We start from the raw sequence: 23850 nt of genomic DNA, 5'->3' as shown, positions 1-23850 counted from the left end.
AATTATTAATTTTGTGATGTGTGGAAACAGCATTGTGAGGAAAGGTCCATCTATTTTAGAGGTGCTTAGTGATAGTATGCAGGAATGAAAGATCTGGGTGATGAGTATGATGGGGTATCTTATTATACAATTCTCCCTACTTTTAGATATGTACCAGTTTGCTGGAACTGCCATAACAAAGTGTCACAGACTGTGTAGCTTAAATAACAGAAATTTCCTGTCTCAGTCCTGGAGCCTAGAAGTCTGAGATCAACGTGTTGGCAGGGCTGGCTCCTTCTGGGGGCTCTGAAGGAAGGGTCTGTTCCAGGCCTCTCTCCTTGGCTTGTATATGGCTGTCTTCTCCCTCTGTCTCTTCTTGTCATCTTCCTTTTCTGTGTGTCTCTGTTCAGAAATCTTATTATAGGGACACCAGTCACATTGGATTAGGGCCCACCCTAATGACCTCTTTTTCATTTGATACCCTCTCTAAGGACCCTCTTCCAAATCAGGTCATGTTATGAAGTACTACGAGTTAGGACTTCAACATATGAATTTTGGGGGAACACAATTCAACTCATCACAGATAAATTTGAAAGATTTCATTACATCACACTTTGCCTCCACGTGCATGCAATAAATATTTATTAAGCCAGGTGCCTAGACTGTGTTGGCTGTTGAGTGTGTGAAGATAAATAAGACATGGTCTCTACCCACTAACACTGGTTTAATCATATGTATGGATATAACTTCGTGAGTGTGCGTTCACTTATCTCTTCCATTGAGTCGTGGCCACTTTCACTGTTGGGTGTCCCTGGAGACACAATCAGCATCTTGGCACAATGGCACCTGGAAGGGCTCCCTTGCTCTGGAACACCCTCAAGATAGGTGAGGAGAGTAGAAGGACCCTTAACATTCATCTAGTCTGACCTCCTCATTTCACAAATGAAGAAACTGAGGCTTCAAAGTGCTCAAGTCATTTGGCTGAGGAGCGTCAGAGCCAAGGCAGTGTCCTGACTTCCACCCCAGTACATCATTTTCTTTTCTTGGTCACAGTTCATGCTTTCACCTGGGAGTGAACCCAAAGTCTCATCAGAAATCAGATGAGAGGAGGACTTCCCTGGTGGGCCAGTGATTAGGGCTCTGCACTTCCACTGCAGGGGACCATCCCTGGTTGGGGAACTTAGATCCTGCATGCTAAGTGGTGTGGCAAAAAAAAAAAAAAAAAATTCCCATGAGAAAGAGACTTGATAAAAAGCCGACATTCTCTGTTGAGATTCTTCTAAGTACCAAAAAAAAAAAAAGTTTTGGGGAGGAGTGTTTATTCATGAGGGCATTTCATCTATAGAATGTCCAGGTTGTAGTTAATACATCCCAAAGGAGTTTGCTCCCACCTTGGTTAGTTTCTCTGTCTCTTTCCACTTTCCCTTTATTCTTTCCAGGCACAGTGTTCAGTGACCCAGCAGCCATTAGAGCACAAACAACATTTTTTCTTCTTTCTTGCTGCTGCTGGCGCCCACAAGACAGGAACTGTGGTAGAAAGAGAATGCTGATGCAACCTTACCGGCCAGCAGGATAGCGCCATGGGAACCAGGACCTGCGCCTGTTTGGCAGGGCTGGGAGCCCAGGGCTGCCTCTGCCGCTGGTTCAGCATCTGCCCTTTCCAGTCCCTCAGTACCTGAGCGCTCACGGAGGACATGCTCCCCACTTCCCTCTGTTTCTCATCTCTCTTTTGCTGTCATTCCCTCCTTCCTCCCTAGGAACGTGGTTGATTTATAGCTTGAGCCATGGTGCAGCATATGTGATAGCTGATGAGTCATGGAACAGGCCCATTAAAAACAAAAGCTGATTTTTGCAGAAGCCATCGTTCTCTGGGGCTGTCTTTGCAAGAGGACACCTTCCTGCTTTCTGGGGTGCTCCCGGTGTTGCTGTGGCGTGGCAGGGGCCCTGCCCTCTTGGCAGAGCAGAGGCTGGGTTCGGTGGGGGTTGGAGGGTAGGGAGGTGATGAGATGAGGGCGCTGCGTGAGAGGTGAGCTCGCATTGCTGCTGCTTCTCTGGAGGCAGGAGCCACTTTGCTCAAACACAGATGCAAATCATCCAAGAGCTGAGAGCATCGATGTTGTTGGGCTTCTCTTCTCCCTGATGTCGTCTGTAAAGGGGTCCTTTATTGTAAGTGCTGGATTTATCACTCAGCAAATATTGAATGGATCCTCTGTTTTCACAAGAAGGAGAAAGTCCAGACGGCTTTAAGCTGGCACCTCTGTGCGGTGGTGACTGACCCAGCCTATGGACTGTCGTTTGAAAAATTTCCTTCCTAGCGTCCTTCTTGGATCTCTCTGGTTGAGCCTTCACATTTTGGCTCTTCACTCTAAAAGGCCATCTTATCTCTCCCATTTTCTCAGTAAATCAACTGTGTTGAGGGCTTTAAAATCCGTCGTGTTAACCCTTGTTTTTCTTTTGAGCCCTGTTTCTGTTTTCCACATGCCAATTAAACACAACTCCCTGGATGTCCCTGAGACATGAGGGACATTTAATTGGCCTTGTCCCATACAGTATAACATAGTAGTTGAGAGCGTGTCTGGGTTCAAATCTTGGCTTTGCCTTTTATTGGCTGTGTGACCTTGGAGAACTTACTTAGCCTTTCTATGCATGAGTTTTTTCTCATCTGTAAATTAGAGAATTCATAGGGTTGTGAAGCTCTAATGAGTTAATATTTTAAAGGGCTTAGTAGTCAGTGAGTGTTACTTATAATCATCTCAAACCAGCTTTTCCTCTCTTAGTTAATGATAATACCTTTCATTCAGTTTTGGTTATCTTTAACTCATACCAGTCAGTTAAGAAATTATACTGATTTTCTGCCTCCTAAATCTATCTTGAATTAATCCCTTCTTCTTCATCCCACTGTCACCAACACATGTCACTCACTGTCTCTCCTCATAGCTTCCTGGTCCTCTGTGTATTCCCAGTCTCCATGTGGCTGCCAGAAAGATCTTTCTAAGACACAGACCTTGTATTCCTCCTCTTCGTAAAAGCCTGTAGTGGCTTTCCATTGCCCAGAGAACAACACAAGACTTCCTAGTGCCATATAAGAGTCCTTTCAGGCCCAAGTCCCAACTCTCACATCTTTTCAGCCTGTTGGGACACCTCCTGTCGCCTCCCCGTGCAGCCCTATAGCGGCATGCATCTGCTGAGGTCCCCTAAGTGCATCGTAGCCTTTTCCCTCTTAGACCTTTGCAAGTGCAAATGCTCTTTCCCGACTCCCACCCTCCCATTCAGTCACCCCAGCACCTGCTCCCTTCTCATGGCTCTAAACCTGGCCTGTGTTTTGTACTTCGAATGTCAGACAGCCCTTACCTAATTCCATCAAAACTCGGTTACGCCTTTCGGATTGGCATCTGTGATCATTTTGGTTGATGGTTTCCATGATCTTTAAAGGATAATGCTTATTTGACATATGAGGTGAAGTCCTTTACCACATCATATGTGAACTGTGTAATTCTTGTTCATTCGCATTTGTCACTTGCGTCTCTGTGTGCTGATGTAAGTCCTTGGCTCAGGTGCCCCTCTGTGAGGCGGCATAGTGGGCTCCCCGCCCCTCTGGCGCTCTCTGCCCCAGGCCTCCTGGCTGCCCAGCGTTGTGTGCATATTTCTGTAACGTTCTTGTTCCACTGCATTTTCATTGTTCATTTCCACGTACAGCGCTTCTGTTAGACGTTGCTTTTCTAGAGCCTTGTGCTAGGTGCTTAACATAGTGGTGAGCGCAGGGCCTGTTCTCAGTGCTAACTTATTACAGGCATGATGTTTGAACTGATCTGCTCATCAGCCACGACCTGAATTTCTATCATTCATACCAGGCTCTCCCTCCTCAGTGTCTTCAGGCTTTGCTGGTATATCTTTGGATCATTGGTGTAGGACAGTCCACTTGTCAAATTTTATTTAAAATTATTAACGCCTTTTGGATTGATATTTATATATCATTTTGCATTTAGTTCTGGTTATATTTAAGGACATTTGGTGTATGTATATTTCTTGGGAAATACTTCCGTATCTGTCACAGCCATTCTCCACATCATCCTATCCTTTATAATTTTTCTGATTTTGCATTTGCCTTTTTTGTTTTTTTGGTGGTGCCTCATGGCATGCGGGATCTTAGTTCCCTGACCAGGGATCAAACCTGCGCTTCCTGTAGTGGAAGCACGGAGTCTTAACCACTGGACCATCAGGAAAGTCCCTGCATTTGTCTCTTGAGCCAAGTTTTCCTTTATTTATTTATTTATATAGATTTACTTACTTATTTTCTGCTGCGTCGGGTCTTCGTTGCTGCCCGCGGGCTTTCTCTAGTTGCGGCAAGCGGGGGCTACTCTTTGTTGTGGTGCACGGGCTTCTTGTTGCAGTGGCTTCTCTTGTTGCGGAGCATGGGGTCCAGGCGCAAGGGCTTCAGTAGTTGTGGCACGTGGGCTCAGTAGTTATGGCTTGCGGGCTCTAGAGCGCAAGCTCAGTACTTGTGGTGCACAGGCTTAGTTGCTCCACAGCATGTGGAATCTTCCCGGACCAGGGATTGACCTGTGTCCCCTGCTATGGCAGGCAGATTCTTAACCACTCTGCCACCAGGGAAGTCCCCCCAATTTTTCCTTTAAAGCCACTTAAAAGTGTGTTTAAAAAAAATAGATTGCCATCTAGTCTAGTTTTTATAGTTCTGAAAAGTGTTTAAAAAGTAAAAGTGATTAAGTGTTTATAGAAATCACAGAATGAAGATAGACTGTTTTTTGTTTTGTTTTGTTTTTGTTTTTATGGTGTTAGAAAACTTACTGCTGGCAATGACCCTGGGGCTCCTTGGAGTCAGGTGCGAATTACAATTCTATATAGTCTTGTGATGTTTAATTTACTTTTCTTAGGATGAAAGACTCTAGAAGTTTGTTTGAGAGCTGCTTGCTGATTTCTATTTAACTGCCCTTTTTCATCTAACATCCCTGGTAAAATAGGTGTATTTCATGGAGTTAAATACAGACATTAGTATAATTGTATAGGCCAATTGAAAAACAAAAAAAAAACTTGGCAGTTTTTTCAAAAGTGCATCCTAAATAATTAGCTAGAGTTTAGAAATGTACCTTCAACTTCTTTAATTTTAAAATGAAGATGTCACCTTTTTAAAAATTTTTTTATTTTTTAAATTTATTTTGGCTGTGCTGGGTCTTTGTTGCTGCGTGGGTTTTCTCTAGTTGCGGTGAACAGGGGTTACTCTTCGTTGCGGTGCCTGGGCTTCTCATTGCAGTGGCTTCTCGTTGCGGAGCACAGGCTCTAGGCGCGCGGGCTTCAGTAGTTGTGGCACGTGGGCTCAGTAGTTGTGGCACATGGGCTTAGTTGCTTTGTGGCAAGTGGGATCTTCCCGGACCAGGGCTTGAACCTGTGTGCCCTGCATTGGCAGGTGGATTCTTATCTACTGCGCCACCAGGAAAGTCCAAGATATCACCTTTTTTTTTTTTTTAATTTTTTAATTTTTTGCGGTACGTGGGCCTCTCACTGTTGTGGCCTCTCCCGTTGCGGAGCACAGGCTCCGGACGTGCAGGCTCCGGACGCGCAGGCTTCACGCCCATGGCTCACGGGCCTAGCCGCTCCGCGGCATGTGGGATCTTCCCGGACTGGGGCACGAACCCGTGTCCCCAGCATCGGCAGGCAGACTCCCAACCACTGCGCCACCAGGGAAGCCCCAAGATGTCACCTTTTAAAAAGTGATAAGATCACATTTAAAAAAAAATTTATTGGATTATAGTTGATTTACAATGTTGTATTAGTTTCAGGTGTACAGCAAAGTGATTCAGTTATATACATATTCATTCTTTTTCAGATTATTTTCTCATATAGGTTTTCATAGAATACTGAGTAGAGTTCTCTGTGCTATACAGTAGGTCCTTGTTGGTTGTCTATCTCATATATAGTAGTGTGTGTATGTTAATCCCAAGCTCCTGATTTATCCCCCACCTTTCCGCTTTGTTAACCATAAGTTTGTTTTTGATATCTGTAAGTCTGTTTCTGTTTTGTAAATAAGTTCATTTGTATCATTTTTAAAAATTAGATTCCACATATGCGTGTTATCATATATTTGTCTTTGAATTACTCCTCTTAGTATGATAATCTCTGGGTCCCTCCATGTTGCTGCAAATGGCATTATTTTGTTCTTTTTTATGGCTGAGTAATATTCCATTGTATATATGTACCACATCTTCTTTATCCATTCCTCTGTCGATGGATATTTAGGTTGCTTCCACATCCTGGCTATTGTAAATAGTGCTTCTATGAACATTGAGGTGCATGTGTCTTTTCGAATTATGGTTTTCTCTGGATGTATGCCCAGGAGTGGGATTACTGTATCATATGGTAGTTCTATTTTTAGGTGTTTTTTTTTTTTTTTTTCTTTTTGCGGTACGCGGGCCTCTCACTGTTGTGGCCTCTCCCATTGCGGAGCACAGGCTCCGGACACGCAGGCTCAGCAGCCATGGCTCACGGGCCTAGCCGCTCCGCGGCATGTGGGATCTTCCCAGACCAGGGCACGAACCCATGTCCTCTGCATCGGCAGGTGGACTCTCAACTACTGCGCCACCAGGGAAGCCCCTATTTTTAGTTTTTTAAGGAACCTCCATGCTGTTTTCTGTAGTGGTTGTACCAGTTGACATTCCCACCAACGGTGTAGGAGGGTTCCTTTTTCTCCACACCCTCTCCAGCATTTATTGTTTGTAGACTTTTTGATGATGGCCATTCTGACTGGTGTGAGGTGATAACCTCATTGTAGTTTTGATTTGCATTTCTCTGATAATTAGTGATGTTGAGCATCTTCTTATGTGCTTTTTAGCCATCTATATGAAAAGCACATTTTTTGACTAGTAGAGGGAGATGGCAGATTGGGTAGGATCTAGTGCATAACAAGAGAGGTATAGTAAGGCAAGAAAGATGAGGAACCTGTTTCATACTCACCGTCACAGTCTTTTCTCCAAGTATCTGGGGAATACATTGACTTTTTTTTTTAAACTGTAGCCTTCAGGGTGAGTCACGCAGTTGTGTGTGTGTATGGGCAGTGGGGTGGGATGAGGGGAGAGTATGGATGAGGGTCTTTGGATCTTTCAGCTTTTCTATTCTCTCCTGTTGTACACTGTTGGACTGTAGAATGCTTTCCCCCTAGGGAATCCCAGCTTTAATGTACTATTTAGGGCAAATTACTTAGAGAACTTCTCCATCTCCAGACACCAAACCCTTTGTACACTTCCTCTCAGAACCCACCTCACCTGTATCTAGGTTAGGTGTTAATCTCATGTGCTCCTTCCATTATGCCACCCATAGGTACTAACCACACTTGGAGTCTTGCTTCAGTGGTCAATGTTCTCCGTTAGATGGTAAATTTGGCAGAGGGAGTGGGGGGGTGGGGCAGGTGCTGTATCTGTCTTATTTGCATCTCTATCACCTTGCACAGTGTTTGCCTGTGGTGGGCACTCAACTATTAAATGAATGAACAAAACAAACAGATAATAACCCCCTTCAGGTTAAAACAGAACCTGTCCAGTCTTTTCTAGAGGTATAACCTCCCTTGATGCAGCATTCCACAAATCTGATTTGTTCATCCTGTTTTAAGCAAAAGGAAATAACTATATTTCCCCCTGTATCCTCAGATTGTACAAATTAGATGATCATTGTGGCTGGTCTGGTTTAGGTTTGGAACCAAGGTTTTGAGGCATGGGCTGGCCCCTTTGGCTGGTAGTGTTGAATTGCAAAATATATATAAGCATCACTTTTTATCTCTCTTAAGATGCTTACCATTTTTGAAATCTATCACCCTCATTGCTAGGTGTTATAATGGGGGGCGCTTGAACCCCAGTACTTAAAGTCCAACATAGTACTGAAAAGAAATTCAAAAGACAACTAATGATTTTCTGATATTTCTCTGGGGAGTAAAAGACTATTTCAGTTGAAAACTTTCTGTGATAATTACTTCTGTCTCTAACTGACTGCATCTTGAGTAAACTTTTTCTTTTGGCTCCAAGCTAGAGCAACGTATGTACACGTGATGTGTTACATTTGAAGATTGGTTTTGAATAAATCCTCTCAATTATGTGATACTTATTAGGTATTTCATTTTTTTATTCATTCAAATATTTATTAATGATTCTGAGAACTATAGCCTCCTCTCCTCAGGGATGGGCATGGAAGAAACAGTGACTTTGAAAGAGAAATCTTGGGTAGAGAGTATAGGTAAAGAGGAGAAGTCAGGAAAGTTAGAGAAAAAACTAGAAGAAAGGAAAAATAAAGAGCAAAGGCAGAGTAGTGCTCGCTTCGGCAGCACATATAGTAAAATTGGAACGATACAGAGAAGATTAGCATGGCCCCGGTGCAAGGATGACACGCAAATTCGTGAAGTGTTCCATAATTTTTTGTTATAAAGCAGAAACTAGCACACCATTGTAAAGCAATTATACTCCAATAAATATGTAAAAAAAAAGGCAGAATAATTATAAAAGCTTGTAAATTAACAGATGGAAGAAGAAAAAAAACCCACATAATTTTCCCAATAGATTTAGGAACGAAATTTGATAAAATTGATATGCATTCATAATACTCATTCTTAGAAAACTAGTAATAGATGGTGCACTTCCTTAACCTGATAAGAGTGTGTACCAAAAACCTGTAGCAAATGTTATTCATCACAGTGAAACGTTAGACTCAAGACAAGATTTTTATTCAGTACTTTTGGAGGTCCTAACTGGTACAGTAAGACAAGGAATATAAATAAAAGGTATCAAGATTAGAAAAGAAATATATAGAATGTATATATATATATGTGTGTGTGTGTATATATATATATATATACTACATATATATTATATATATTTAAAAGATGTCACTTATAATAGTCACAAAAATATAAAGTACCAGTAAATCTAAAAACGTACAAGGTCTTTATGAAGAGAATTTACTTTGACAACATTTTTAAAGGCGTTAAAGAAGACATAAATAAAGGTAGAGATTATACATTACATGGATAGATTCAATATCATGAATAAGTCAGTCTTCTCAATTTGATCTATAGATTTAATGTACTCCATATCAAAATTTCCTTATGGTTTTTGAGGAACTTAGATGGAAGTGTGAAAGGTCAAGGATGTCCACAGTGAGGTAGAGGGGCCTGGTCCTCCCAGATACAAACAATAAATATAAAGCTGTATTATAAAGCCATAGTAGTAGTTAAGACCATATGACATTGGCCCAGGGATAATGAAAATGACCAAAGGAACAGAAGAGAGAGCCATGAAACAGATCTAATCAGATATGGTGACTCACTAGGGAAAGCATAATTTTTCTCAATAAATGGTACTATGATAATTAGGTGTCCTTCTGGGGAAACTAATGAAATTGGATTCCCACATACACCTTAAAAATTCCCACTGGATTGAAGACTTAATGTGAAAGGCAAAATCTTTTAGAAAATAATGTAGAAGAATATCTTTATTACTTTAGGTAAAGAAGGATTTCTTTCATGATATGAAAAGAACTATAAAAGTTTGATAGATATGACTACTTTTTTTTTCACATTAAAAAAGTGAAAAGACAAACAACTAGGCCCTACTGTGTAGCACAGGGAACTATATTCAATATCCTGAGATAAACCATAATGGAAAAGAATATAAAAAAGACTCTTTCGCGCTCTCTCTTTCTCTCTCTACATAAACTGAGTCACTTTGCTGTACAGCAGAAATTAACACAAGATTGCAAATCCAACTATACTTCAATTAAAAAAAAAAAGTGAAAAGACAAACCACAAACAGGAAGAAGATATTTGCAACCTCTGTAACTGACAAAGGACGAGTAGCCAGAATATATGAAGAACTCCTGCATGTCCGTAAGAAAAAGACAACCCAACAGAAGGAAAAGGGAAAGGACATGACTATGCTCTTCCACAAGAAGAAATCAAATGGCCAACAAATTAAAAAAAAAAAAAAAAAAGAAATTGAATGGCTCAACCACATTAGCAATAAAAGAAATGCTAATTTAGATTACAGTGTGTTACCATTCTGAGAAGTCTGACAATAAAATGTTGGTGAAGATGTGAAGTTGGGAGAGTACAACAATTATGCTGGACAACAATTTGGCATCGTCTTGTACTGAATATTATTGAACGCGCACATACCTATGCCCCAGGAATGTCACTCTTTGGTATCTACCCTTCTCCCCTGGTATGTTCTGAATTGGTTCAGATGTGTTGAGACAGTAAACGCTTCTTCTCTCAGGGTTGTTGGGCAGGGCCTGGCATTGCTGGAATGCCCAGATATGTGGCCTTCGATTATGAGCATTTGACCCAGTTCGTCAAACAAACAGCATGAAAAAGGTTGCCAAACAATTTCCTGGAGAAGCTCTTGCTGGCATGCGTCAGGAGACGGTGCACATGCATATTTATAGAAGTGTTGCTTTATCTTAAATGAGAACAAAAACATGGCGGACATGGTCTAGTTAGCTAATTCTCTTCGGAAAACCCTCAGCCATTAAGTAATTAGAAAAGGGTTTGGGCTTGTCATTTCTTAATATCAGCGGTAAAAGTGGTAATTATTTCAAGCCGAGTGAGAGAGGCAGAGAATGAGGCTGAAGGAAAATGATATACCCCTGGCCAGTATGTATTTTTATTAACATGTAGTCAGACGGGTGGGATATAGGGTGATGTTTTGAATCTGAATTGGTGCCCTAATAAAGGCTCCCCAAAGGAGACAACAGTCTAGAGGCAAGGAGATATCCAGCTGTCCTCCTTGACATTTCCCTTTTACTTACTGTCAGATACTAGAGGCATGATGTCTGCAAATGAAGTTTCATCACAACAGCAGGGACTTCCCACCATGTCCCATGTAATTTAGTTTGAGTGAGAACACCCTGCTGTGATCCTTGGTCTTGTGTGTTCCCTCTTCTGTGGTTTGTACAGTCATGGCCTTCTTTTTGGACCTTTCACTGTTGGCCCCTCTGCCTCTGTCCCAAGGACAGAGATAAATGTGGGACCATAGTGAAAGGGGATGGTTTTCAAGCACTTCTCTGTCATGTGGCTTTGTTGACCCCTAACTCTCAGTCTGTCCCAATCCAATCTCATCATCTTTTCCCTCCAAAAATCTGGGGGCCACCCACAAGAACCTTCTGCCCACTTCAGCTCTCTCCCTTCCCGAACTTCAAATATCCTGTTTCTGTCAGCAGCCCCATTTTGCCGCCTTGGTCACCCAGTTTCATTCTTGGTAGTACTTTCTCTTTGCTGCTTCCTCCTCTACCCAGTGAGGCACTGCATTTTATTATTATTATTTTTTTTATACTATAACCATTTTATTTACCATCAAGAATCCACAAAATCAATGCAGATGTCTCTTGGATGTTTTCCATCTCATGCTCATGTCTAGGCTCTCGTCTTTAAGGAGTGAGAGGTGACACGAGGGACAGCTGCCACCATGACCCCATTTAAACGTCTCGTGGCTAAACTCTTCAAATGTAGAATGTTTGTGTAGGGAAGAGACCATTGAGTTCAGCCGTCTTATTTCATATTTGAGGAAACAAGGCCTGGAGAAGGGGTGGTGACCCATGCTGGATCACACGCAGATGGTAGCAGAGCTGAAACGAGTACCCAGCACACTGACGGGTTCGTTGTCCAGCCTTCTTCAGCTTGCCACATTGCCTCATAAGCATTCCTTTGAATTTATAGCCAGTTTTGTAGTTATTTGTGGATTTGTCTTATGTTTCTCTAACTAAATTTTGAGGGAAAGAACTATATCGTATTTACATTCATAGCCTTTGAAGTAGTTAACAGGGCTTCTCAATACTTGTTAAATTGCAGTCAAAACATGTTCTTGCACTAAACATTCCATCTTTCCTACTCACCACCACTGAGCTAAATCCCTTCCGGCTTTGAAGGTGTTCAGCTAAGGCCCTGGTTTCTGCTTGAAGCCTTGGTCAGATTGTGCCCTGTTTCTGACCTCTTGGTGTCTTTAATCCTCCCAGTGATCTTGCTAGATAAATACTCCCATATTGAGGAAACAGGCTGGGAGAGGTTACGAGATCACACAGCTAGGAAGTAAGTTGCAGAATCCAGGTGTTCTGACATCAAGCCTCGTCCCCTGCATCGGCAGGCAGACTCTCAACCACTGCGCCACCAGGGAAGCCCCCCATTTCACTTTTGATATCCTGGGCTGGGTAACATTTTGCTTCCTGATTATCTTGTCTTATTTGTCCTTTGTTGGAAGTGAGTTCATTTTATTTGCTCATCCCAATTACCAAGTTCTTGAGGGTTCTCATATTTCTCTTGTGTCATTTGTAGTTGCCAACACAGTACTGGGCACATAAACTGCTTATCAACTACTTTTGAGTTGAATGCAAATATGATTTAATTTATCAAAAAAGAGCAGCTAGGGACTTCCCTGGTGGCTCAGTGGTTAAGAATCCGCCTGCCAATGCAGGGGACACAGGTTCGAACCCTGGTCCGGGAAGATCCCACATGCTGCAGAGCAACTAAGCCCGTGCGCCGCAGCTACTGAGCCCTCGTGCCACAACTACTGAAGCCCGTGAGCCTATTGCCCATGCTGCGCAACAAAGAGAGGACACTGCAATGAGGAAGCCACACACTCTAATGGAGAGTAGCCCCTGCTCGCCAAAACTAGAGAAAGCCTGCGCGCAGCAACGAAGACCCAACACAGCCAAAAATAAATAAATAAATAAACTTATTTTTAAAAAAAAAAGAGCCGCTATCAGTGGAGCTCCAAGACACCTTATGAGTCATTCCTGAATGAAATCAGCAGGGAACAGAGGGAAACAGAGGAAGGAAAAGGCTGTCAGAGAAAGCCAGATGGTAGACACAATTAGCAATTGAGTGACAGCTGGCCTGTTTTAAGTCCAGCGGTGAGGTGTGGAGGGGAAGCGACACACGAGAAGAACAGTCCCGGCAATACGCAAGTTTACTGGGGAGCTGAGGAATGGGAGAGGAGTACTCAGAAGTAGTGTAATACCCGTCCAAGTTAACCAAGATAAAGCACTCATACATATTGAGAAAACATTGGTTAAAGGAATATCCAGAGCATGATGTGGCCTAGGAGGACTGGTTTCCAGGCTGAGAGTGGAATGGGTAGAGAAACTTTTGGCTTAGTTCGTGGTCATAGTGTTAATTACTGAGACTGTGAGAAGAGGAACATAAGTAGGTGAGGACGTTGCCATTGAAACAACTTCCCTTCCCCTTTCTCTACTACGGCGATCAGTAGGGTCTCAGTCCTGAGCCCTGATGGTCAGAAGTGAAGGGAACTCAAATGATTGCACGTGTCCTCTGTGCACAGAGGTGTGCTGTGATGGCCAACTCCATGGCTTTTCCGATACTGCTTCATTTCACTTTCTTCTGTGTGTATTTGCCCTATAAATTAGTGAGGTGCTTTAGAAATTCCAGTACTTTGGTAACTAAACTATATTCCCAATTCTGCCTTTTTCCCAAAACGGTCATGAAGATCCACTGACAGACCTCATGCCTCAGATTTTGGTTTGGAAAATCACACTGCATCTCCTGAGTAAATAAGCATTTTGCATCTTAACAAAATGTAAAACCTCTTGCACTAGAATGTATGTGGTAAATGTCCAGTTTCCTAATAGAAGCTTGTTCTCTTGCTGATTCATAGTTTCCTTGCTAACACAGAATCTTTATTTTGTGTTATATAAATCCACTTCTTACCCATCCCCCCCCAAAAAAAAAAGAAAATAGGAGCTTGGTTCCCATAGGTGTCCTTATCCCAGGCTTGGCTGATGACAGAGACAGGTATGGCTTTGGGAACCAAGTTCTAACCTGGATGCTTGACTTTTCCATTTGCCCAGGGCAGCTGGAGGAAACTTAGTGAAGGAACCTGTTTGGGTTGATTAGGGAGCCTTTGAAATTGGATAGGTTAAGCAGGGGAGAGCAAGTAGATGGAATAAATTGTCCTGACTTAGAAAGGAAGAATCTCTCTGGCTTTTGATAAAGTAACAGCTACCTGGGTCTTTTCTAGGTGTTGTTCCTACTGGCTCTGATGAGCAAGTAGTCTTCCCAGTCTGTATGGCTAGCTGTCCTCCTGAATTGCTCAAATCCACAAGCCATCTCTCCCCTTTTTGATCTGCTCCTTACTTTTTTGGTGTTTGACTTTGATGTGACTTTGTCCACCTGTCTGGGACCTCCATTTGTATCTCCCCCTTCTGGCCTGAAGTTGGTTCTATGCCATCTTCATATGAGGCTGCCTGCTCTGGTAGGGAACGCTAGGGATTGCTCTGTTCCCGTCTTCCCCATGCCCTTTCCTCCTTCCCTGGAACTTTCTAATGGTTCTAAGTAGCAGTCCTTTCTTTTTTTTTTTTTTAAATTAAATTAATTTATTTATTTATTGGCTGCGTTGGGTCTTCGTTGCTGCGTGTGGGCTTTAATTGCGGTGAGCGGGGGCTACTCTTTGTTGCGGTGTGTGGGTTTCTCATTGCGGTGGCTTCTACTGTTGTGGAGCACGGGCTCTAGGCACACGGGCTTTAGTAGTTGCAGCATGTGGGCTCAGGAGTTGTGGCTTGCGGGCTCTAGAGCACAGGCTTAGTGGTTGTGGTGCAAGGGCTTAGTTGCTCCGTGGCATGTGGGACCTTCCTGGACCAGGGCTTGAACCCATGTCCCCTGCATTGGCAGGTGGATTCTTAACCACTGCGCCACCAGGGAAGTCCCAGTAGCAGTCCTTTCATATGAAACATTCCTCATGACATTGCCATTAGCTGGAACAGGGGGTTCTATGGAGAAAATACAATACTAGCAATTTCTTTTGAATTTATAGAAAAAAGTCGTTAGTGGAGAGAATTTTAAGTTTTTCTCCCATCAGTATTTTTTTTTAAATTTATGCTGCTTTGTGTTATCCTGTGCTGTACTTTAGTACAAAGTGGCTTCTGACGTAGCACAAAATAATATATTCTCAGTTTTTTTAAGTTTGCTATATCAACATTTCATTGTGGTCTTCAAAGCATATCTTGACTTTTGAGGGTTCCACCCAAGCATAGGTTGTTGAGTCCATTGAGACTGACATGGCTATGCTTTATAATGCCCTTTGGGAAAAGATCACCAGTGTAGCTGGTTATAAACATCCTCCCAATAGTTGCCTTTTTCAAGAACACTGGTTTTCTGTCCCAAGGGGGATGCTGCCCCTTGCTTCACTTCTAGCCAGTTTGGTCTAGATTTTCCCTGGACTATTCAGCCTTAGATCCACAGCTCTTCTTTCCCTTTGACTGACCCAGTGATCATTGTCCTTTCCTACAGACTTATTCTGTGAAGCTCCAGGTAGCCCTTCTTGGAATTCTTACCAGGGTCACCCAATACATTCCAGATTTTCAATCCCAGATAAGAAGAGTCCTAAGGTTGTGGTAAGGGGACGAGATTTGAGAGATGGCATTTTTGAGGTGTCAGTTTGAGGTGTTTAGGCAGGCAGGAAGTGTTGGGTACAAAGTTGAAGGTAAAAGAGATGATTCAGAGCCATTTGAGGTCGAGCTTTCCACATTGATTTTCCACATGTGTACAATGGAGCACTTGTTAGGACTTTGTTGGGTCCACAGGCCTTGGAGGTGGGGTCTTACCTTCACTTCTTTTACCAGAGTGGTTCTACTTTCACCTGTTTTATATGTTAAAGTGCCAGGTAAGATTTCATGTGAAGAACCTTGCTAAAGAAAGTTTGCAACCAGTTGGACCAGAGCAGTTTTCTGAGGGAGCGAAAGGTTTGCTGCAGTGACATTATGTAGCTTTTCTGAGACGCTATGCAAGAGTATTCAGCTGGCTGTGAAAACACTGATCTGCTATGAACAAGAAGTAACCCAAGCTTAGCGTAGCTCTAAGTCAGAGAAGAAGCTCCCCAAACATAAAGTCATGTCTGCAGTGCTCTGTAATAGAATGTTAGGATGCAGCATACTGTGTTCATTCCTTATGGCTCAATTGTCCTGAGTAAAAGCCAACATGTGCTGAACAGATGTGCCTGAGCCTTGCTGTCATTTACTGAGTGTGGCTCACATATGCTTCCTTAAATATTCTCACAAGAGGGGACATGTGAATCCACTCCACACTTTTTTTTTAAAAAGGAAAGAGAATGACAAAAGCCTAGTGCAAATTATAGCCTTCTCAATTAATGACAGATTTATAAGAATTCCAAATAATAGGTATGCACTAAAGGCAGAAGCAAATAACTTAGCCAGGCAGTAAGTGAACAATTTGGAGATCTCTAAATGTGGTATATAACTCGTTTGGCTGTAACTTTTTATTCCAGTTAAAAAAAATAACAATAAAGAGAAAAAGGACATTTGAATAAAAGTTTATAGACTCCTAAAGAACCTCAATGGGTCCCAGAGTTCCACAGACTTGAGGCCTCTCTAATAAGAACTGCAGTGCCTTATTCTTTTATGATGTGTTATATTCATCTCATTTAAGACATTGTCTTGTGCTTATTTTCTAAAAATAAATACCATCCAGTTTTTTCTCGGAACCTAACAGGTGAAGTAGGAAAACATAAACAAGGATATATCAGATTGAAAAATACAACTAACTAGCTTGAACTAGTACATACGTAATTCTGCATACAACAAACAGGGAATACAGATCCTTTTTACGCAACCAGGGGACATTCGTAAAACTTAACAAATCCCCCCAAATGTGGTATTAGGCAGCACTTACTGATTCAAAGGTAAGAAAATTAGAAAAAACAACAACAATCGCAAAAAAGCCAACTGTGATCTGACAGGCTGATTTAGAAATAGGCTGGATGGCTGCAAGTACCTCAGTCCTCTTTTGCATAAGTAAACCCAAGGCACGCCCTTGTCTATAAAAAGCTGTTGATAGAAATGCAAACAGTCCCTGCTAAGACTGCCTACTGCATAGGTGGAACGGGGCAAGAATCAATAAGAAGTGTATCAGGTTGGACCTGCACCACAGGTGAGTTTCTCTTCTTTCCTTTTGATTCAGCTATTAAAGAATATGATATTTAGGGAGCAGTTAAACATGTATTGTAAGTATATTAAATGGAGAGAGTGGACCTGATCGAGGACCAGGAAGACCTATAGCTGGCTATTTAGAGCTTATTGACACCAAACGAGAGAGGCTAAGAATCCTAGTACTGTTGTTTTGTGGTGCTAAAACATCAGGAAATAGTTTGATTTTTCTGAGCCTATTTTACTGTTTTTAAAAGAACTAAGTTAACACATGTGGAATATTTACAGACACTAGTTTTTTAAATTTATTTGTTTTTTATCTATTTTTGTCTGCGTTGGGTCTTCGTTGCTACGTGCGGGCTTTCTTTAGTTGCAACAAGCGGGGGCGACTCTTCATTGCGGTGCGCGTGCTTCTCATTGAGGTTGCTTCTCTTGTTGAAGAGCACAGGCTCTAGGCATGCGGGCTTCATTAGTTGTGGCGTGCAGGCTCAGTAGTTGTGGCTTGCGGGCTCTAGAGCACAGGCTCAGTAGTTGTGGTGCACGGGCTTAGTTGCTCTGCAGCATGTGGGATCTTCACAGACCAGGGCTCGAACCCGTGTCCCCTGCATTGGCAGGTGGATTCCTAACCACTGAGCCATCAGGGAAATCCTCAGACACTAGTTTTTTAAACTCATGATTAACGTGTCAGTATGCTGCCTTTTCATCAGTATATGGTAAACCCCAAACTGGCACAGTGGAGAAGCACTTGGGTTTCTGAAATGGCTCTGTTCCCAGACTTAGCTGGGGGAAAACTTTCCTTATTGGAAAAGCAGAAGTTCCTGAAGACAGAGTAGCAAATGAGCTTATGGAGAGTCCAGTACCTTTAAATTGATATAGCAGCTCACTGTTATAAGGAAAGCATCAGTATTCATGGACTGGTGTTGTTGGTGTGAGGTCAGTTTTTGCACACACAAACTGGAGTTTGGGAAGAGTATGTGGAGATGAGGGACAAGAAAGAGTAGAGAGGCTCAGGGTAATGAATAGAAGTGGGACTGTTAGAACCCAACATGGGGGTGTTGTAGGGTGGATAGGAGACTATGGAAAGGAAAAGCAGCTGTGCATGGGACTTCCCTGGTGGTGCAGTGGTTAAGAATCTGCCTGCCAATGCAAGGGACAAGGGTTCGAGCCCTGGTCCGGGAAGATCCCACGTGCCGTGGAGCACCTAAGCCCGTGTGCCACAACTGCCGAGCCTGTGCTCTAGAGCCTTCATGCCACAGCTACTGAAGCCCGCGAGCCACAACTACTGAAGCCCGTGTGCCTAGAGCCCGTGCTTCGCATCAAGAGAAGCCACCACAATGAGAAGCCCGCGCACCGCAACGAAGAGTAGCCCCCCCGCCCCCGCCGCAACTAGAGAAAGCCCGTGTGCAGCAACAGAGACCCCACACAGCCAAAAATAAAAACAAACAAATAAATAAAGTTATATGTAAAAAAAAGAAAGAAAACCAGCTGTGAAGAGTTAGAGTCCTGTGTGCTTTCGTAAGCCAGACTGCACCTGAGAAGCATATCCCTGGGGGTGGAGAACGGTTGTGCCCTGGTGTGGTCAGCGTGGGTGAGGCTGTGGTGTAGGCAGGACGAGGGAGAGGTGAAGCCCTGTCCGGTGCATCTTAGCGGCCTTTGTAAGTATCTGTGTGCCAAACTGATGCTTCATCTTGGCCTTCAGAGTAGGGTGTGTGGGATAGGAGCCCTCACCGTTCACAGTTTCTGCAAGTATACAGTTACAGTATCTCATCACAGAAAAGTTGAGGTATGGTCTATGCCCTTTGTTTAAGAAGTCAGGGAAATGGTTACAGTACACTGTAGAAGTCACCCTTACAAAACAACAGTGAAAATAATATCCTGGTATGCAAATGATTGGGTCTGGAAAGGCAGGGTGGTGGTATATTCTGGACACAGTGTCTCTACGGGGTGAGTAAATATAGAGCACTCATTCTAGTTTTTAAAAAAGGCAATGGTAAAGGAATACCTCTCTTCCCCAGCTACTGCCAACTCAGGGATATTAATCTAATTGTTTTTATTATTTGGACAGTCATCCTCAACAGGTCTAAGATTCTTTTAATTCACAATTGCTTTTCCATCCTAAAATTTTTCTTGGAATGAAAGAAGCATCATTGCCTCATCACAAAGTGAAGTGATTCTTTTGTTGATTTGGTGCATTTCCTCTGACAAATCAACATCTTTCCTGTGTTGCAGCACATGAAAAACTTTGAGAGAGGTGAGATGCAAGAGGGCAGCTAGGCTGTGTTGGTCAGAGGCCTTACAACTCTCGCATATTCCGGGAGGACTAGGCTTGGCAAGAATCCCTGATTCCATTTCTAGGTCATAAATGGAAAGGTGTTCTGTGTTTCGCAACCTTAGAAATGTACTTTTTTTTTTTCTTTTTGAATTTTACTTTATTTTTTTATACAGCAGGGTCTTATTAGTCATCCATTTTATACACATCAGTGTATACATGTCAATCCTAGTCTCCCAGTTCATGGAAATGCACTTTTCAATTTCAAGTCCTTTGAGTGCTACTTGATTTGTAATCCTTCCAGTCCTGGCTGCGGTAGCAGCACAGTCACTCCTAATGTTTCCATCTTTGAGTCTTGGGCCCAGGAGTTTGGCATCACTCTGACATAGCCAAAGGCTCTTCACTTCTACCTCTTCAGAACTTAATAGCAGAATTCCCTCTATGAATCAGTTGGTCTTGCAGCTACCTTCCAGGTAGCTTAGGTCACTCCTCCTTTTCCATTTTCGTAAAATGTTTTTTCTCCAGTTTTTAGGAGATTTATTAGGTTCAGTGTCCCTCTTAAGGAATAGTGGAAAAAGCACCAGTCTTAATGCCATAAGGTCAGTGTTCAAACCTTAATCTCTCGTAGTCATAAGAACAGCTACGATATATTGACCTCCTTCCTCCCGGACCGGGACACGAACCCGTGTCCCCTGCATCGGCAGGCGGACTCCCAACCACTGCGCCACCAGGGAAGCCCCTCCATCATGCATTTTGCTACTCACTTTACACCAGTAGGTGGTGGTCCCCTGTTTGAATTGAGGAGACCCTGATTCCAACACCTATGTCTTACTGTTTTCTATGTGCTCACAAAAAGCAACCACTGAGTGGGAGTAGACGTTACACGTTTTGCACTTCTGTGGACTTCTTGGAGAATTCCAAGAATTTCCTGCTTTACAGTGTCATTAGGAAGCACGTTTAGCCATGGGTGGGACATTCCATTGCAGGGACGTGTGGTTGTGGCCATTATAGGGCTACTTTCACCTTATTTGAGATACTACTCGGCAAACCAAACAGCCACTCCTATTGCCACTGTATTGTCTATATTTTACAAAGGACAGTTTCTGTAGTACGCCTTTATTCCTATTACCCTGTGTCTATAAAATAAGATGTACTTGTCACAAACTGTAAGTAAATAACACCCAGTATTTACTTTCCATAAATTTCGGTAAACAGTTATATTCTGATTGTAAAAGAGGCGTGGGCAGCAAATAATGTCTTTTGAGTAAATGAATCGATGATCTCCATATCGTACAAAAACAAAAAAGCCAGTATCTCATTTGAGTCGTTGACAGTGGTCTTTCAGAAGAACATTTTCTACTTTCAAGAATCATTCCAGTGCCCCCTTCTTTCTTAATGTGTAGTTTCTTGTATTATTTGACTACTGGCTTATGTTAGTCACCTACTGAGGTGATGGTAACCTTTCAGAAATAGTAGGTCAACTCCTGGATTGAGACTGCTTATTTTTTCTTTATTCTGGTCTTTCTCTTTAATACTCATAAGGAATTGCAAATGGCTGAAGGATGCTTTTACAAATGATATATTTGGATGTCCTGGTAGTATTTGGGAATGTATATTTAATTCAGTAGTGTTTGTAGATGATTTTATTTTTTCTCTGAATAACTTACTATGTTGGAATATCATCGAATACTATAATTTAGTCTTTTCACTTTGTGTAATTGGGGAAAATGGAATATTCCTGTGTAAGAGGCACATTTATAAATATTAAGCCAAATTGAATGTAAATTTAGATTATCAATTTTTAGCTATGTACCTCTCTTCTCAGTGTTAAGGGTGGATCTATTGTATTACTATGAAACAGATTCCAATTTCTGTCTATTCTTCAATGCCATTACATTTCTACTTACTTCTCTCTACCTAAGATCTTTGCACAAACAAGATAAGCTCTTTGTTTATAATTTCATCTATTCTCCTATCAACCTATTCAGGAGGGTAGAAACCTATCTACTCACACTAGATCAGAAATTGAGAAGAGGAAGGTCACGTGCACAGAGGGCAGAGGCTATCTCCTCTTGTGGAAATGGGGAGCCCCACTCTTGGGCAGTACACATCTTGCTTTTGCAGTGAGAGTAAATGTATGTCACTTCAGGGTATAGCAATTGCAGTGATCTAAGACAGTTGTAGCCAGAGCTCATCTGGTAAACACAAGTTGCCCCTACTCATATCTTGGTACATTACAAAATGCTGCTTTTTTTTTTTTTTTTTTTTTGGTTTTTCCTCGTGGCTTGTGAGATCTTAGTTCCCTGACCAGGGATCGAACCCAGGCCCCCTGCAATGGAAGCATGAGGAGACTTAATCACTGGACCACCAGGGAATTTCCCATTATAAAATGCTTTTATAATGAACACTCTAGCTCTGAAATTGCCAAAAATCACCCAGTTAAAACTCATTGTTGGGCTTCCCTGGTGGCGCAGTGGTTGAGAGTCTGCCTGCCGATGCAAGGGACCCAGGTTCGTGCCCCGGTCCAGGAAGATCCCACATGCCGCGGAGCGGCTGGGCCTGTGAGCCATGGCCACTGAGCCTGTGCGTCCGGAGCCTGTGTTCCCCAATGGGAGAGGCCACAACAGTGAGAGGCCCGCGTACCGCAAAAAAAAAAAACCCCTCATTGTTAGAATGGAATGCCAAGGTAGGTTTTGTGATAGAGACCTCATAAATGATTGCACCTAAATTGACTTTCTTTATTTTTTCTAAAGGTTCAGGTACCGGTTACATTAGGAATAGGTTATAAAATTACATGCCTTGCCTAATAAGAACTTGATGAGGCTATACGTTAGTAATAGTATTGCTAAAAAGAAGTTTCAGTTGTTGAACACTGAACACAAACCAAGCAATGTGCTAAAACTTTCTGTGGATTATGTCACTTCATCCTTAAAGTAACCCAGTGAGGTTAGTAATGTTATCTCCACTTTGTAGTTGAAAGAGAGGAGACTTAGTTTGAAGAACTTAGACCAAGTCACACCAAGAAGAGTCCAGAATTTGAACCCAAGCCTACGTGCCACCACATTAAGAAAACAACGTTCTCTTTATGTCTTACCCAGAGATTAAGTTCCACTTAAGGATGATAAAATAGAACCACGTCTACTACCATTCATGACACATAGTAGATGTTCAGGTAATATTATCCCTCCCTGCTTTTTTACTCTCTGTATTAAATGTGGTTGATAGAGGGAACATTGGGCTTTTAAAAACTGGCTTATGTGGAGTAGATTTTGAATGATTCTGCCTAGTGATTGGGGATCGTAAGGTTGGAATCTTTACTGAATTTAATAGGAAGTTTCATGGAGAATTTGGGCTATAGTGTGTGTGTGTGTGTGTGTGTGTGTGTGTGAGAGAGAGAGAGAGAGAGAGAGAGAGAGAGAGAGAGCTTTCCCCTTTGCACTTAACTAAAATCAATTTCTTCTATCTTATTTCCTGAAAAGCAATTAAAATATATTTTATTTTTTAAATAAGGAAGAAGATCATTGACTTTCTCTCACCAGGCAATTATCACCACATGGTACACGTTGAGGAAGTAGGTGTTCCTTGCTTTCTGTTGTTAATCTGATGAGAGTGAGGGTGTAGATCACTTTGAAACAATATTTGTGTAAGGAGGAGATAGATATGAGATGAATAAGAAAATCTTTTGCCTGTCTCAAATTGAGGGCATTCTTGACTTTTTAGAAGACATTTCCTTGAGGTATTTAGATGCTACTTCCTCCAGGAGGTACAGTGTTTAAAGAATTGACCTTAGGTTCAAGTGCTCTCCATAGATTCTTTTTTTTTCTTTTTTTCATAAAATTTATTTTATTTTTTACATTTTTATTGGAGTATAGTTGATTTACAATGTTGTATTAGTTTCAGGTGTATAGCAAAGTGAATCAGTTATACATATACATATATCCACTCTTTTTTTTTTAAGATTCTTTTCCCATATAGGCCATTACATCTCCATAGAGTTTTTTTTTTAATCTTATTTTTCAATTAGGGATTCAGTTCTTCCTTCATTTCTAAGAAAGAATATTGCCTTCGTATTGACCCTTCAGAGCTAGACTGCTTGATGATGCTAATAGCAGTTAATACTTATACAGGACTTACTGTGTGCCAGGCACTGTTCTAAACTAAACTTTATATGTATACTCAATCCTCACAACAGCCCTCTGAGATAGGTTTACTTTTGTGCTCCATCGAATCTAAAATGTGTTGATGCTGCCTTCTTGATTTTGCTTAGAAGTTGCTAACGAAAGGTTTCACACAACTGTATTTCCAGTGCCACCTTATTTAATAACAATTGTAAGATGTCATGGGTGGTAAGACTGTGAAATATAAGATGCACCCCACTTTTAAAGAAGTTAAAAAAGCAGATACATGATAGTATTAATAAAATAGGTTATCATTCCCATTGTTAAGATGGGGATCCCGAGGCAAAAGACATTAAATTTTCTAAAGTGACATGACTGGATTCATATCCAGGTGATTCAACTCTAGAGTCCTGGCTCTTAACTTCCACTTTTTTTATGCCTCTCAACAATTCATTGGAATTGAGCGCATGTTAATATGTGGAGAGACTGCCCAAGACCCACTTCCTCATCCTTTCATTGTGGCATTCATGATAGACTGGCACC

The 23850-nt window shown here is 42.0% G+C and overlaps 1 protein-coding gene and 1 non-coding gene across 4 annotated transcripts in view; both read left to right on the top strand.

The window, feature by feature from the left end:
* Positions 1 to 23850, top strand: part of RAB27A (RAB27A, member RAS oncogene family) — a 73411-nt gene that overhangs the window by 16271 nt on the left and 33290 nt on the right. The window contains exon 1 of one of the 3 annotated variants that reach the window (XM_024767775.1): positions 16884 to 16924. The exons of the other annotated variants lie outside the window; for them this stretch is intronic. The gene's annotated coding sequence lies outside the window, so the exon portion shown is untranslated. Of the gene's footprint in view, positions 1 to 16883; positions 16925 to 23850 lie in introns of those variants that run through there. 3 annotated transcript variants of the gene reach the window in all.
* Positions 8287 to 8393, top strand: LOC112415047 (U6 spliceosomal RNA). The gene has a single exon (XR_003006265.1). It is a non-coding gene; the product is annotated as a U6 spliceosomal RNA (small nuclear RNA).

This window comes from Neophocaena asiaeorientalis, unplaced genomic scaffold (genome assembly GCF_003031525.2).
Source record: "Neophocaena asiaeorientalis asiaeorientalis breed wild unplaced genomic scaffold, Neophocaena_asiaeorientalis_V1.1 scaffold71, whole genome shotgun sequence".
NCBI lineage: Eukaryota > Metazoa > Chordata > Mammalia > Artiodactyla > Phocoenidae > Neophocaena > Neophocaena asiaeorientalis.
This window is presented reverse-complemented; position numbering and strand designations above follow the sequence as displayed.